We start from the raw sequence: 14,458 nt of genomic DNA on the forward strand, positions 1-14,458 counted from the left end.
AAACACTGCAGCCGTAACACGTTTTAATCCTCCTTTGTTAACCAAGAGTCGAAAAAAAATAATTCAAATCGGCTTTCCGAAGGCTTGTAGAAAATCCAGAAAAATAACGGAAGCAGTTGAATTTTCACAGGAAGAGTGAGCGGTACATTCCAAGAGTGAGTTTGTGCGTTTGCTTCTTTCTTTTTGTGTCAGGTGTGTGTTTGTGTACATGCATGTATACGTGTAGGTGTGTGTGTGTGGTGTGTGTGTGGTGTGTGTGTGGTGTGTGTGTGGTGTATGTTTATGGCTTTTTTGTCATTGAGGTTTTTTGCCCCCTCTTTTTCCTACTGTCTATTACAAGCAGTAAAAATCCATATAGAAGACCATTCGGTGAGTTCCAGAGTCATTTTGTGTATGGAGGGCTGGATGGCGGGCTGGATGACGGAGTGCGTGTGGGCGAAGAAGAGGCCGCGGGGGGAGGGGGGAGGGGGAGGAGGGCAGGCAACGTAGGTGGGCGGAGCTCCTCTGAAAATCCCCATCGATTGGCTGATCAATCTGCACGACGACCAGCAGGTGGAGAAGCACGGAAGCGCGACACAGGCGTCCCATTGGTCAGGGGGAGAGATGACGATCGGAGGAGAAAGAAAGAAAGAAAAAACACCAGTTAGAAACAGTCATTTAACTTTCATACATGAAGTGAGCATATAAACAAAAACAGTTCTTCATGCCAGTGTCTTAGACGTGTCAACATGAACACATGAGGGAGAAGAAGTAGTGAAGACACGGCAGCCAGGATGTGTTGTAAGAGCTGATACACGTCAGACAACTGGATTTCTTTAGGTGGGTGTTTTGTTGTGTTTCAGAATAGTCGCCGGTCTGAATTTATGCACATATTTAGTATTATGTATCAAAAATAGTAATTTGCATTCAACAAAAAGAAAAAAATACCAACACATTTCTTTCCACAGTTAGTTGTTCCACTTGTTAATGTACAAATGCTAATTTTCTATATTACACATCCGACTGAGAGAAGAGAAGAGAAAAGAAAAGAATCAAACATACTTTTGAGTATGACATGGATTGTTTTAAAGCCTGTGGTTAATGTATATAGATGGAGTCATTATTTGTACATAGTAATTGAAATTAAAGCCTGGAAGAACCACAAACAATATTCCAGCCATATTTATTGTATTCAGCTGGAGGAATAAATGTCTAAGAAAACGTTAACCAGGACAGGAAGTGATGAATTACAACCAGTTGCATTTCTGTATTTGTGTAATTAAAGCTTTTTTTTTTTTTTTTTTTTTTGGGGGGGGGGGCTATTTTTTTTTTCAAGCAGTGTTACTCCTTCTTAAGTATGTGTTGCAGTATGTAATGTACTTTGCTACTTTTAAGCATTATGCTACTGAGGAGGCCTACAGTTTAAAATCATATCTAATCCTTTGATCTGCATTTTTGTTGCCCCTGGAGACGCAGGCAGAAGGTCGGCGAGTGGCTGCCCACTTCCTGCTAAAACTCAGTGTGATTCAGAAGAACACTTTTACTTAAGAATGTTTTTAACTGTAGTAATGTTCAGTAACTTCAAACTAACCCACGTGTTTGAATTTCTGAGTGTGAGTTGTTTGAGACTACACACACATACACACCTACACACATGTGCTCTCTCCAATGAAAAGAGTCCATTTTTAAACAGTGTAATTGGTTTGAGCACATGATTCATCCTCGCAGACAGAGAAAGAAAGACACACACACACACACACACACACACACACACACACACAGACAGTATGATTTCCTACAGAGTTAAAGGGTGTGTTTTTGTGTGCCACGGGCCGCTGGATTAAAACCCATGGGGACAGCACGTTTGTCACATCCAACACACACTAATGCTAGCCACGTGAACAACACACACACACACACACACACACACACACACACACACACATCATAACAGTGCTAAGACCTTCATCAAGCCTCTTAGGAGGGAAAATGAGAAACAAAACAAAATGAGAGAGAGGGAGGGAAGGTGGAGAGATGAGGAAAGGAAGGAAGGAAGGAGGGTTTGAACAGGTGGAAGGTGGGAGGAATGGAGGAGAGTTTGGAAGGGAAGGAAACAGAGTTAGGCAGACAGATGGAGGAGGGCGGAGGTCGAAAATATTTGCCTCTCTGCCTGCTTCTTACTTTCTCCGGTTCCACTCTTCATCTCTCCTCTCCATTTTCAGTGCTCTCACATGTCCCCATTAACATTCACGATGCACTCAAGATGGTCATGAATATTTCATCCTCATGCGAACACACACACACACACACACACACACACACACACACTGCAGCAGATTACATAACAGCACCTCTCCTTTACAGGCACACATACATAACAAACACACGCTCATGCTTAGCTAAATTTTAAACTTAAAGTTCGACCACAGACGACGGTCACCGTTAGGACAGAACATGATGTGATGACACTGAGGCGTGTCACAACACTCAAACAACAACAACAACAACAACAACAACAACAACAAAATGTTCAGATTTAGTCAACCAGCAGCCCATACGTCAATATTTCACTATGATGGGAACATAAGTTATGATTAAGTTGGGAATGCCGGGAACATCCAAACAGGGTGGAGATGCTGAAATTATGGCTTTGGTTTGCAACGCCTCATTGAATGGTACACACATTAATGTGATGTTTAAGATGAAAACAACATGAAAAACTATCAGCTGGAATTTGGTTTGAATATGCAAAAACACCAAAGTGATCCTGACCAAAGCAATAATGTCATGTGGTTACAAATGGATTTCCAGGCAGCTTGTTTCAGCATTCCAGGCACTGAGTGCAAAACATTTGCAACAGTGTTGTGGGAAAAACTTTTTTAAAAGAATGCTGAAATTGTGTTTAAGTTTCACACGGCAAAACCAAACTGACAAACAAGTTGGACTTTGGTTGCACCAGGTGCAATCTTAATTGCATTAATTGCCCATGGTTGCATAAGAAATTGATTGAGTTGAACTGAAAACCATTTATAGGATTCCAGAGGGTTAGGGGTCAATGCGATTATACCGTGAATCTGGTTATCGTACCGTGACAATCTCATATCTTTGTAACCAAACAGCAACCTCCATGCCAGTCAAATAAAGCCAATGCTGAAGTGCCAAAAACTGCAGTTCCTTAAATGACCACTTGAGGCAGGCTACAGAACATACATGTAAACATGTTTACAGCCTGGGACAAAAAAATGTTTTGGTCTCTATAGCTACTTTCCCCATTTGACAGCTGTGCTGAGTCTGAATTTTTACAGAACTCACCGGTTCAAATTATAATAAGACTTGAAGTTATACATAACTAACAGCATGGCAGCTTTGATTGACAGGCGGGTGCCATTACAGGTGGCTTGTTTGAGCCTCAGTCCACCAACGAGCCACATGTTTGCCCAATTTTAGAATCGGGAGGCAACAGGGCCACTGCATTCTAGGCTTCACAACAGTTCTTAAGAAACCTGTGGGTGGTGTCGCGAATACAATGTCCATGTTTTATACTACCCATGGCTGTAACCCAACAGTAAAGTAACACCAACTAAGATGATTCTTAGAATAAAAAGTTTCTGTTCAGCAGTTGACTCTCAATTCTAAGACTTTGAAGGTTTTCTACACACACCTGATCACTGGAACAAGCAAGAGTCCCAAGGAAGTTACAACCAACAGTTAGGAAATATTAAAATGGTAAACGACCCGCTCTACCTTGGCTTGAAGACATGTATGGATTTGTTTGATGCTTGATTAAAAGATGCCTCAATCAAAGAAATTCCACTAAGTTCCAGTAACTGCCAACATTTTGCCGTTGGGCAGAAGAACATTGGTGACAACAATGATGCCACACCCATGGGGAGATACAATCTTTTTCCTCAACAGCATTAACATACGGCAGGTTGTGGTAATTCAACATACCTTGCAAACACAACATAAAGCATTATTAGCATCAGTGGTTGGGTATGTCGAGAGCGGACACCTGCTAGATCTAATGAGCAGCATGTGTGGAAAACGAAGATGAAACAGGAGCTGAATGCATTTGAATACTTCTATAAACACACAAGAACAGAATCACTTTATCTGATCCAATGTGATACATTTGAGTTTGAGGCGGTTTTGAAAGTTTGCAGGACAGTTTGAGAGCAATCAAGTGTAAGTAGTTAGGTTCAGATCCATTTCTGGTGGGGGTCTAAAAGTATGTCATGTGGATCTGTGCTCAGAATATGTAACTACAGTTGTGTGTGATTTTTTAAAAGAAAGAAAAATAATAGGTCAAAGTATGAAAACAAGACTGTGAAGGTGCTGTTATCCATGCATCTCTTTCTCTCAGCTGACAGCACTATCTGGCCTGTATCTGTAATTCACAGTCTTACAAAACACTGACACACAGACACACACACAAAACGGTCAACGTTATCTGATTAGAAGTCCGTACATGCAGCACCAGCCAGTTGTCTTATTGTTTCTGCGTGTTTGTGCATGTGTGTGTCTGTAACATGAGCTCAGTTTATATCGTATTTCATCTCAGCTTTTCTGGGAGCCAACATAAATAACGTAGAGTCTCACGTGAGAGCCGAGAGGATGGGGTTAAAGTGGAGGGAAAGCCAAGAAAGAAAAGGAGAGGGGCAGTAGGATGGAGATAAGAGAAGAGAAGATAGGAGAGGCAGCTGGAGAACAGTCAACAAGTTAAAGATTTGCCAAGAGACTTCAGAGAGTGAAAAGGAGACACAGACAGAAGACGATAGGAAAACCAGAAGGAGGGAGGGAAAGGAGATGCCTGTAAAGTCCAAGGTCACGGACAAATTAAGAGACGGACGTTTTCTGTGTCTCACAGGTCAACACAGACACACACAAGCTTTCTGATTCTGTGAACACACTAAACACACGTAACCCAGGTCTATTTTAGTGAGTGTTTATTCCTGTGCCACAGACCAGATTACCTGTGACACCAGCATGAAATCAGGGCAAGCTCAGCCTTTCTCACTTCATCTAGCCTCGCAGGTTCCCTGCTCCTTCTTCCTCTTCTTCTGCAGCCCCTTTAGTGGGTCTCTTATATGTAACCGGTAACATGAGAAAACAGACAGCCTCGTGTCTGCTGCAAGCCTCATCACGTATGGAACACAGTGTCAGTGTGCTCCGACCTGCATTTTAAATTCTCTGCATGGTCTCCGTGCTCTTGTGTAACTCATTTGGCTCCCCTTTACTGTAGGTGACATGATTCATTTCAGCAGAGTGGGCTGTTTTGGCTTGCCGCCATCTTGTCAGTTATCTAAAGCCAAGAAATACCTATTTGGCCAATGAGGGACAAGTAAGTGCCAACCACAGCATAACTACATACACTTCTTCTGTGCAGTATTATTACATTGTCACAGCTCAAAAGCTCCACTAGAAGCAGCATAAATACCAATATAGTTATGGTTATAACCTAACAGTAAAGTAACATCAACTTTGATAAATACAAATGGTTGATGGAATAAAAGGTTTCTGTTCAGCAGTCAACTCTTAATTCTAAGACTTTTCTAGAACAGCAGCTGACAAAGACAGTCTCAAAATCAAGGTCCACTTACTCACTTAAGTAGATCTTAACTTGAGATCTACTTGTGCTGGAGCACCTAGTTCCAGACATAGATGTTTGCACTTGTACATGCAGACTGGGTGATATAGTCAAAGATGCAGAACAAAAGCCAGTAAGTGAACCTTGAGCTGTGACTGTTCTGTTCAATTAAGCAAAGTAGTCAGTCAGTCATTTAAGAGAAATAACTGACAAGAACGTCAACGTCCTGCTTCCAGCTTGTCAAATGTAAGGACATTTTACAGACCAAATAACGTCTAAAACCACATCACAATTCCAGAGTTTTGGTGTCATACACCTGTGAGGCACGTGAACACTCCAACGCCAACATGACGCACAACACTGACCCATACAGAGCTAGATATCGTTACAAGTGTGAAGACTTCAGGATCGAGTTCACATACTGCTGTGGCCTATGGGTGTTTGTGCGAGGGGAAGAAAAGGAAAGAAAGAGGTACTTACAGTGAATGAAAATAAAGAGAGGAGTATTTTGTTACTGTGAGAGAGACACCACACTACAAATTGTCAAGCAAAACAGACCCGATGACCTAATGTGAGGCTTTTATTTTTTTTTATTTGTGGGCACGAAGAGGCTGTGAAATGGAGGAAACCCCTTCAGGTAGAACACGCAGGTTCACATTAGAGGCACAAAGGACTGTAAATAATATAATCTGGTTTGATGTCAGCCCTCTATTAACGATCATTTCAGTTCAGTCTGGTGTTGCCTTTCATTCACTCATGACAGAGCGTTTGAATGCATCATAGTATTGTTTCTGTCTCATTACATCAGCTGGTACAGTGTTTATATACTGTATGTGAGCATATCTTTCCACTTCTTTCATATTCAAATATGTATGCACCTGTACTGTATATCCTAATAGACAGTATGTTTATGGAGTTATTGTCAGCTAACTGGTGAATTTTATCTTCCTATCCTTCTTACACTGTTGTATACAGTACATTGCATAGTATTACATGCATAGCTATTGTATAATGTTACTGGAAAATATGTAAATGAGAAAAAGCCTGAATAAAATTGGGCTTATACACAAAAAAATGAAAATGTGTCAGGGTTTTTTTACCTGGACATGAACATTGGGAAGTAAAATGTTGGACAACTGATGCATGTCAAACTCACACACACCTTTGTAGGCATGGAAAGCAGGTGATGTTAAAGTTTGTTTGCCTGTGTGTGTGTGTGTGTGTGTGTGTGTGTGTGTGTGCGTGCGTGCGTGTGAGAAAAGAAATTCAGCTAAATGTCACTGACAGATGTTCTGTGTCTTTCTGGCTCTCACTAGGATAGAGTAACTAGAGTACAGACGCTCTTCAGTCTTTAGTTGTGAACGCTTCCTCAGTCTCTTACACACACGCACGCACGGTCACACACATTTTGGGCAGCCCAGAAGACAGTTTCAGGACATCTACACACCCACAGAGAAATATGTAAACACACCCAGCAAAGCAATGCAAGCACAACAACACCTCACCATTCCCATGCTATTAGTGACATTCCCATGAAAAATAACCATATTCCCTGCTTTGGGAAGCAGATGGCAGAGATAAGAACTAAAGAGAGAGAGGAGGTGGTGGTGGGTAAACAGTGTGGATGTGTGCATTATGGTGCAGTGCTGCTGCAGTGCAGAGAGGAAGGGGGGGGGCACATGTGTATCAACGTGCACTAGCATCAATGACAAATCCCTTACTCATAACTCAGGGTTTATATCACTATAGTGGCTGGGATGACTCTGACGTAACACACCTGCTGTTCACACGTGCATTAACTCACAAACACACACACACACACATATACACACAAGTGCATATTAAAACATTCATGAGTACCTCCCACTGGAGTGCTTTTTATCTCCCATGACGCTCTGACAGCTCTAAATTAATCTCCACTCTCAGCCTCACCTGAACCTTACAGCTGCCTCTCAAAACGCCCACGGTCTTCACTCACGTCTGATGAAGTGACAAGAACACTTCTGGGTGTGGGGTCGATAAAGGTCAGTCACTCGCAGGTTAACGGGTTGATCAAGTGTAACGAGTCAATTGGAACACAGAACCATTGTGACATCACAAAACATCGTTCCATCAGATTTAACTGATATGAAATGTTCAATCAGTATGTACAGTATGTGCAAGTAGGTAAGTGAAAATCTTTAAAAAGGTGCAGTGTGTAAATTTGGGGCCTTTATTTTTAGAATAAGGCAGACATGGAATATAATATATAACTGTTTCAATGCATGTATAATCACCTGAAAATAAGAATCTTTTTATTTTTGTTACTTTTACATCTACAGTGGGAGTGTTTCTAATGCAACACTATTCCAAAAAAGTTGTATTTTTATACCCAGTCATGTTACTAACCTGTTGCCAGGTACCCTAATTATTTGTGAGATGTTCCACCAGCTGTTTTCTTTGAGCATTTCGCAACGTTTTTTGAAATATGTTGCAAAATGGACATGTCATTTGCCAAAAACAATCAGAGTTTATCTTTTACTCCAAGATGGTTACACCCCTCATGAGCTGTGTAGTCACACCATATAAATAAACTAAACTTGTTATTTCTACTCAGCTATCTGTCACAGCTCATTAACGATTTTATTTCGACGTACGTGTCGGCATTGGCACCTTTGCAGTCATTTTGCCTCTGGTTTAGTGCAGGATGACATGCTGGATGTTCATGCCACACAGTCGTTCATAATTATGGTCTTCACAACATGAAGTTTCACTAACATTGTGGCCTGTTTAACTTAAGTCCTTGTTTAAACTACACATTATGAAGCACATAGATGTGTATCTGACAAAGTTTGGTCAATCACCAAGAAACCTGCCCAGTTCTCCACTGGTTAATAAATATAAGGAAATTGGGCCACTAGCCACTAAGAAGCTCACAAAGAAGCTCCTGGAGCTTTCACAAAATTGCCACCAACGTGGTAAACATGACCCCATTCGAAGGCAGCCCCTGGCAACAGTCGCGTTAGCAAGGTCTGTTATGTCCCCTGAAGCCTTATGTAGGTTGAAGGCCCGATGTGGTTTGGGTCTATTTTTGTGGTGCGACAGGTTCGACATGTCAGTTACCTATTGCCGGCATAACATTAGCAAAAGTTATTGGACAGGAAAAAGAGAGGAGTGGGCTCTGCTGTTTGTTCTATCAGTTAGCTTTTCAGCCAGTTATAGCTCCATCATCCCCGTGTTTATTTTCAGCCCGGCTGGCTAACAGGCTAGCAACATAGTATACTCACTGGCCCACACACCCACTGTTAGCACAACACAGCTAGCTAGCTAACTTAGTTTATTTTATATGGAAGCATGTTGCTGCAATTCCAGAAAAAATGAATAAATTGTGAAACTTTATGAACGTTATAACATGGTACTGATTTTACCCTTCCGTAATTTTGGTATCTTAGCCAGTTTCTCACTACATTATACTTCCACAAGCTACTAGGCTAAAGCAAACAGCATCCTGCAGGGTGACCATGGTGAGCTTTATGGGAAGTAGTATTTACAACTTGTGATACATTTTAATTTGTTTATAGGCAACAGCAGACGCACACACAAACATCCACACACTTATTTTAATCCATGCCTGCTGACCTGAGCCTGTCTAGACAGTTAATGTCAATATAGTATCAAGTGTCTCATAAATTCCGTTTCATTTTTATGCAGTCTGACGACCCAGAAGCTTCCCATGAGCATTTGTTAGCCTGCTAACAAATAATCACGGACTACAAATGCTAAAAATCTGTGTTAACTGCTGCAGGTTTGAATGTTTGAACCCGGATACAGTGAGATTTTGACAAGCTGATGACAGCAGCCTTGACCTACTTCTACACCGGAGTCACGTTACTGGCTGTGTGTCACCCTCCCTACATAAACACGCACACGCACGCACGCACACGCACACACACACACAGTGGGAGGGAGGGGGGGACTGTAACTCACCACCTCAAACCTCATCTGTGCCCCCCCTCTGACTGCAGTACCCCCTACCCAACATCACATTACTGCCCCCCACACCCCACATGCATCGTGTCTCAGGGGGCTGCCTCCTTTTAGAGAAACTGTGTGTGTCAGTATCTTCCCCCCGTACAGCCCCCTGAGGTCTACCCACAAGGGAGCAGTGAGCCAAACAGGAGATAGGAAACAAAACTAGAGCGTGTGAGGAGGTGATACAGATCATGCAGTTCTCTATTTGCGGGTGTGGTTTTTTTTTTTTTTTTTTTAATTTTCAAGCTGTCAGTGTGATCGAGTGCTGTCTGTCACACGCCTCGTTCTGATCAAAAAACTACAACCCTCAACCTGTCGCTAAGTCAGTTCAAGTTAAGAATCACATCGACTTAAAGCGGTTAAACACCAACTTACCAATAACAACTGCTGTTTTACAACTGAGAGCAAACACAACAGCAGGTTTGACAACAAGCCAAAACACTTACAACCAGCCTGCACGTACATGTTTACAAGCCCTTATGGTAAAGTTTTAACCCCGCCCACAGGTCTACTGGAATATTCCACTGTCGAGTCGACATACACAAACACACACACGCACACACACACTCCTGTCATGCAAACACACATGCTTGATGCTGCTCAAATCAAATTAACAGCACTAAACTGCTTGACCTGCATCTCTCTTGCTCACACACACACACGCAGGTTTAGTTGTCGAAATGTGCAAACACATGCCAGTTATCATGTAAGCAAATCTTACATGATGATCTATATTATTATGGCAAGAACATTTGAAACCAGCTATTTGGTGCAGCGTTACTTTAGCTCGGGATTTAACCAAAGAAGAACATCCTGGTCTCTAGAATTTCCTGTTGTCAAGCTGGTGAAAAAAAACCCCGCCAATTAGTAATAAAAAAGCTTTTATGAGAAGTTGTTATGATGCGAGGAGCTAAAAGACAAGTTTTCTTCCTCGTTCCTTTCTTCTCTTTGAATGTCGTTTCTCTGGCGGAGCAGGACAGGAATAAGGACTGGCACATGGAGCTTATTTATCTTTGGGTATGGTACAATCCAAACTATGTACAGAGATCTGACCAAACCGGCGGCATAAACACTGATAACATTTGCTACGAGCTGCACACACACACTGTGTGTGTGTTTGAAAAGTGGTTTGGAGATGTGCATCATCGTAGCTTGTGGCAAATGATTTAAGAAACTATAAAGTTTTAATGTTCTGTGTTCGTGTGCCAAAGATGTGATGTAACGTGACTACTCATGTTAGTGTTGGTGTCCATCCCTCATGCACGGTCTTCTTAAAGAGGTACTGTACCTTTAAACATGTTTTTAATTATGCAATATGACTGTGCATCTTTACCTCGATAAATACTGGGATAATGCTATTCCTCTCCCAACTCACACACACACTGTACAGTTAGCCTCTCTAAGCTGCTTAGCTCCTTGAGGTACAGGTGCTACACAGAAATCCGTACCAACGGCTGTGAATGTGTTTATAGTGACTGTGTCTGTGTTTCCAGCCCGGACAACAGAATGTGATAGCAGCTGTGGCTGTCGTGTTCAGACATCCGCAGCATTTGTTGTTGTTTTTTTATAATTTGCTGGGATGAATTTGAGGGTGCAGTTAGACTTTAAAAAAAATGTATTGTTTACCTACATCCAAAGCATTACAAACATGTCATAAATCATTAAAGATGTTTGTCCAAAACCAGTTTTAACAATGAAAAATAACCTTTTTACCCCAAAGAGGTGCTGCAGTGGGTTTTAGAGGGTTAACATGTCTGCTATGTTGTGATGCTGTCCAAATTCTGAATTATTATACCTTACGGATAAACAGCTGAGCCAATACCCAGTCCCACAGTGCATTGTAAATTGTAACGCACTAGTAGTTTTTCACAACGAGCAACAACAAACTTTAAAGACTTCCACATACAAGTGTAGTTTTTCTCCTGCAGCATCGACAACACGATGTACTGAGTGGAGCTGGCAGCGGGCTTGGTGCAGTGACTCATGATCATCCCTGACTTTACCAAATACTTCACCAGAGCAAATAACTTTCCCTGAGGAAGCGATCATAAACATCCAACAACAAAAAAAAAAGAAAAACATCTGATTGCAGACAGAGAGTACGATCAAAACAATCCAAATATCAAATTACATGAACACGCAGAGCCGATTAAAGCATTTGTTGGAGCATTTAAAACCAAACCAAAGTGCTTTAAAGTGGAGTGAGTGTGCACATTTTCATCTTTGGCAGGCCACACTAAAACCTGACATTCTGACTGCACTTGATCCACCGAGAGACAAAAAGAACATAACGAGACAAACAGAGAGAGAAAATAAAAGAGGAACAAATGTTTCAAAATGACACACTTTGGGCACAAAACATTTAGTGACTGCTGAAGGACAGCACACAGTCATCGGAATGCCTGATTAACGGATACGTGACACGGAGTTGTACGATAAAGGATGAGTTTGTAAAAATCTATCCACTTCTGTGATCAATAAACTTGCATTAAAATGCCTTAAAAAAAAAAAAGGATGCCGCGGTCTTCTTCTGGAGCAGGCAAATAAGTAAGCTGTAAAGTGAACAAGTGTGTGCATGAGAGTGCGCCCATTACTTTGAGTGCAGCATTACTAACAGTGTTAATGACATTACTGGCACACAGCCAGTTATCGCTTCTCCTCTTTCACCCCCAGAAATCGAACTGCCTGTAAAGTCTGTAAATTTACATAAACACATCTGGAGTTCAAAAAAATCAGTCCATAAAAAAACATGTCATTGTCAGGCTTCGTAATTGTGAATATTTGCTGTTTTCTGTGATATTAAACCAAATATCTTGATTTTGAAGTGTTGGTCAGGCAAAACAAACAAATTAAAGATGTAGCTTTGGGCCCAGGGACACCATGAGGGACATTTTCACCTTTTCTGACTTTGTATTGGCAAAATAGTAATTGAATAAAGAAAATAATCTGCAGTTTTGGAGAATGAAAGTAATCATTATCTGTGAAATTATCATAATAGTGGATTTTTCCATAATAGCTGCTCTGAAAATATTACTTGGCGCCGAATAACATTTCTGAAACACATTCTGTTCAATTGATTCATTTTTTAAATGCAGCACCAAATCATAACAGAAGTTGTGTTGTGACGCTTTTCATATCGAGCATGTCTAGACCGTACTCTTTGTAATGTTGTTATATGGTGACTCAACACTTCCCCACCATGAGCAAGCACTTGATGATTGTGTCAGATAAATAAATAAATCTCAATAAAATCCGACACCAAAAAGTGAAGCTTCGGACTATGACTGGATGCCTAGGCAACTTTGCAAATAAATATCTTTTTTTTTTAATGACAATATTGTATTTCTTTAATAATTTTGTATCAGTGTGATGAAGTAGGTATTTACTTTGCCACACACGACACGAAACTGGCAGTGGCATATTTTTATTTTTGAGCAAGGCAAGGCAAAAAAATGGACGCAAAAATGAAATATGTCTAACACAGAAAATAGAGAGACGCTCTCCTTTCACCTCAAAGACAAGATAAAGGTTCAGATAAACAGCATGCTGTGGGAAAATATTGCTCTTCACATCTACTTCCTGTGCTGCCTATTCTTAGGTGCCAGATTCCAAACACCCCACAAGTATTGCAGCTTTATTTGTAATACAGGCTGCCTGTCTCGAAGCTCCTGTCTCGTGTGTGTTCTGACTGCAGATCACCAGTTCACCAAGCCTTGCATTATTGTGGCGTGTGACAACAACAACATTCCAGCTGTGACATGCTGATAAAATATCAAACGGTGTCCACGCCCAGTCTGAAAGACCACCATGACCATCGACTCACAGCTACTGCTATGAGGCATATGTAGTGCATTTATTAATACACTGTGTTAAAGATAGCTTTAGCTGTGACACAGCAATTAAAAGGAGAGATAGATGTGAGGTTTGCGCAGCCACAAGAAGGCCGAAAGGAAACCAAAATGCACCACACACACAAAGTAAATCTGCAAAAATTGCCCGTCACGTCTGGCGTCCAGCCAGCTCTCTGCTAATTAAATCAACATCACTTTGTCCCGGGACGTTTTCCGCTCAGGATGAGTCAGAGAAGATCGGAACATTGATTGGAGAAAACCCAAAAGGATGTCCGAAGAGTTTTTTTTCATTATTTGGTTTCAAACTGACATCTCCGTTTGGAGGATAAAATGACTTTGGAGAGGGGGAGAAAGAGAGAGAGAGAGAGAGAGAGGCTTTAATGACACGCTGAAGAATTGGCTTTGAGTGCAGATGTTTCACAAGGGAACACAGCTCACTGATGGAGTATTAAAATGAACCACAGGCAGCGGAGGCCAAACAACTCAGAAATGTGGCAAGGCCAGATTAGTTCAAGCTTTTCACGCTATCTGAGTTTAGACTGCCCTGAAGGAAAAATATGACCTTTATCAGAACTTTTGCTGCTTTTTTTCCCCCCTGTTGATTTAAACTGCGATGGGAGCTCTACAGAAACATCATGCTGCTGGTCCAACTCTCTGAAACGGCACGGGAAATAAATATGAACGGCACGGGAAATAAATATGAACAAGGCATTCAGATTTACAGCTCCTTTAACAGATGTTGACACTTCCATTGTTTTATTATAAATCTAGATTCGGGTCTTGCTGGTGCTGGCTTTGCCAATCTGGCAACAGTTCTACTCTGGAGGTGAATGGCACTGTTTCTCCACATGTGATTATAAACAGATCTATTAACAGGATTTCACACCTCCAAAAGCTGCGGAAAAACACGGGGTCATGTGCCAGCTCATTGTTCTGTTCTGACAGCAGTAACTAGAGGCACAAGAGTAGAAAAGCTCTCATATAGGCCAGCTGTTGTCAATATAGAGGAGTGTGACCACAGGTAAAACAC

At 41.4% G+C, this 14,458-nt stretch overlaps 1 protein-coding gene across 1 annotated transcript in view; it reads right to left on the reverse strand.

Moving 5' to 3' along the window:
- slc45a4a (solute carrier family 45 member 4a) overlaps positions 1–14,458 on the reverse strand; it is a 52,567-nt gene that overhangs the window by 34,096 nt on the left and 4,013 nt on the right. Inside the window, exon 3 of the mRNA XM_010731571.3 lies at positions 1–534. This exon is cut by the window's left edge and continues 646 nt beyond it. The gene's annotated coding sequence lies outside the window, so the exon portion shown is untranslated. The remainder of the gene's footprint in view (positions 535–14,458) is intronic.

This window comes from Larimichthys crocea, chromosome XIII (assembly GCF_000972845.2).
Source record: "Larimichthys crocea isolate SSNF chromosome XIII, L_crocea_2.0, whole genome shotgun sequence".
NCBI lineage: Eukaryota > Metazoa > Chordata > Actinopteri > Sciaenidae > Larimichthys > Larimichthys crocea.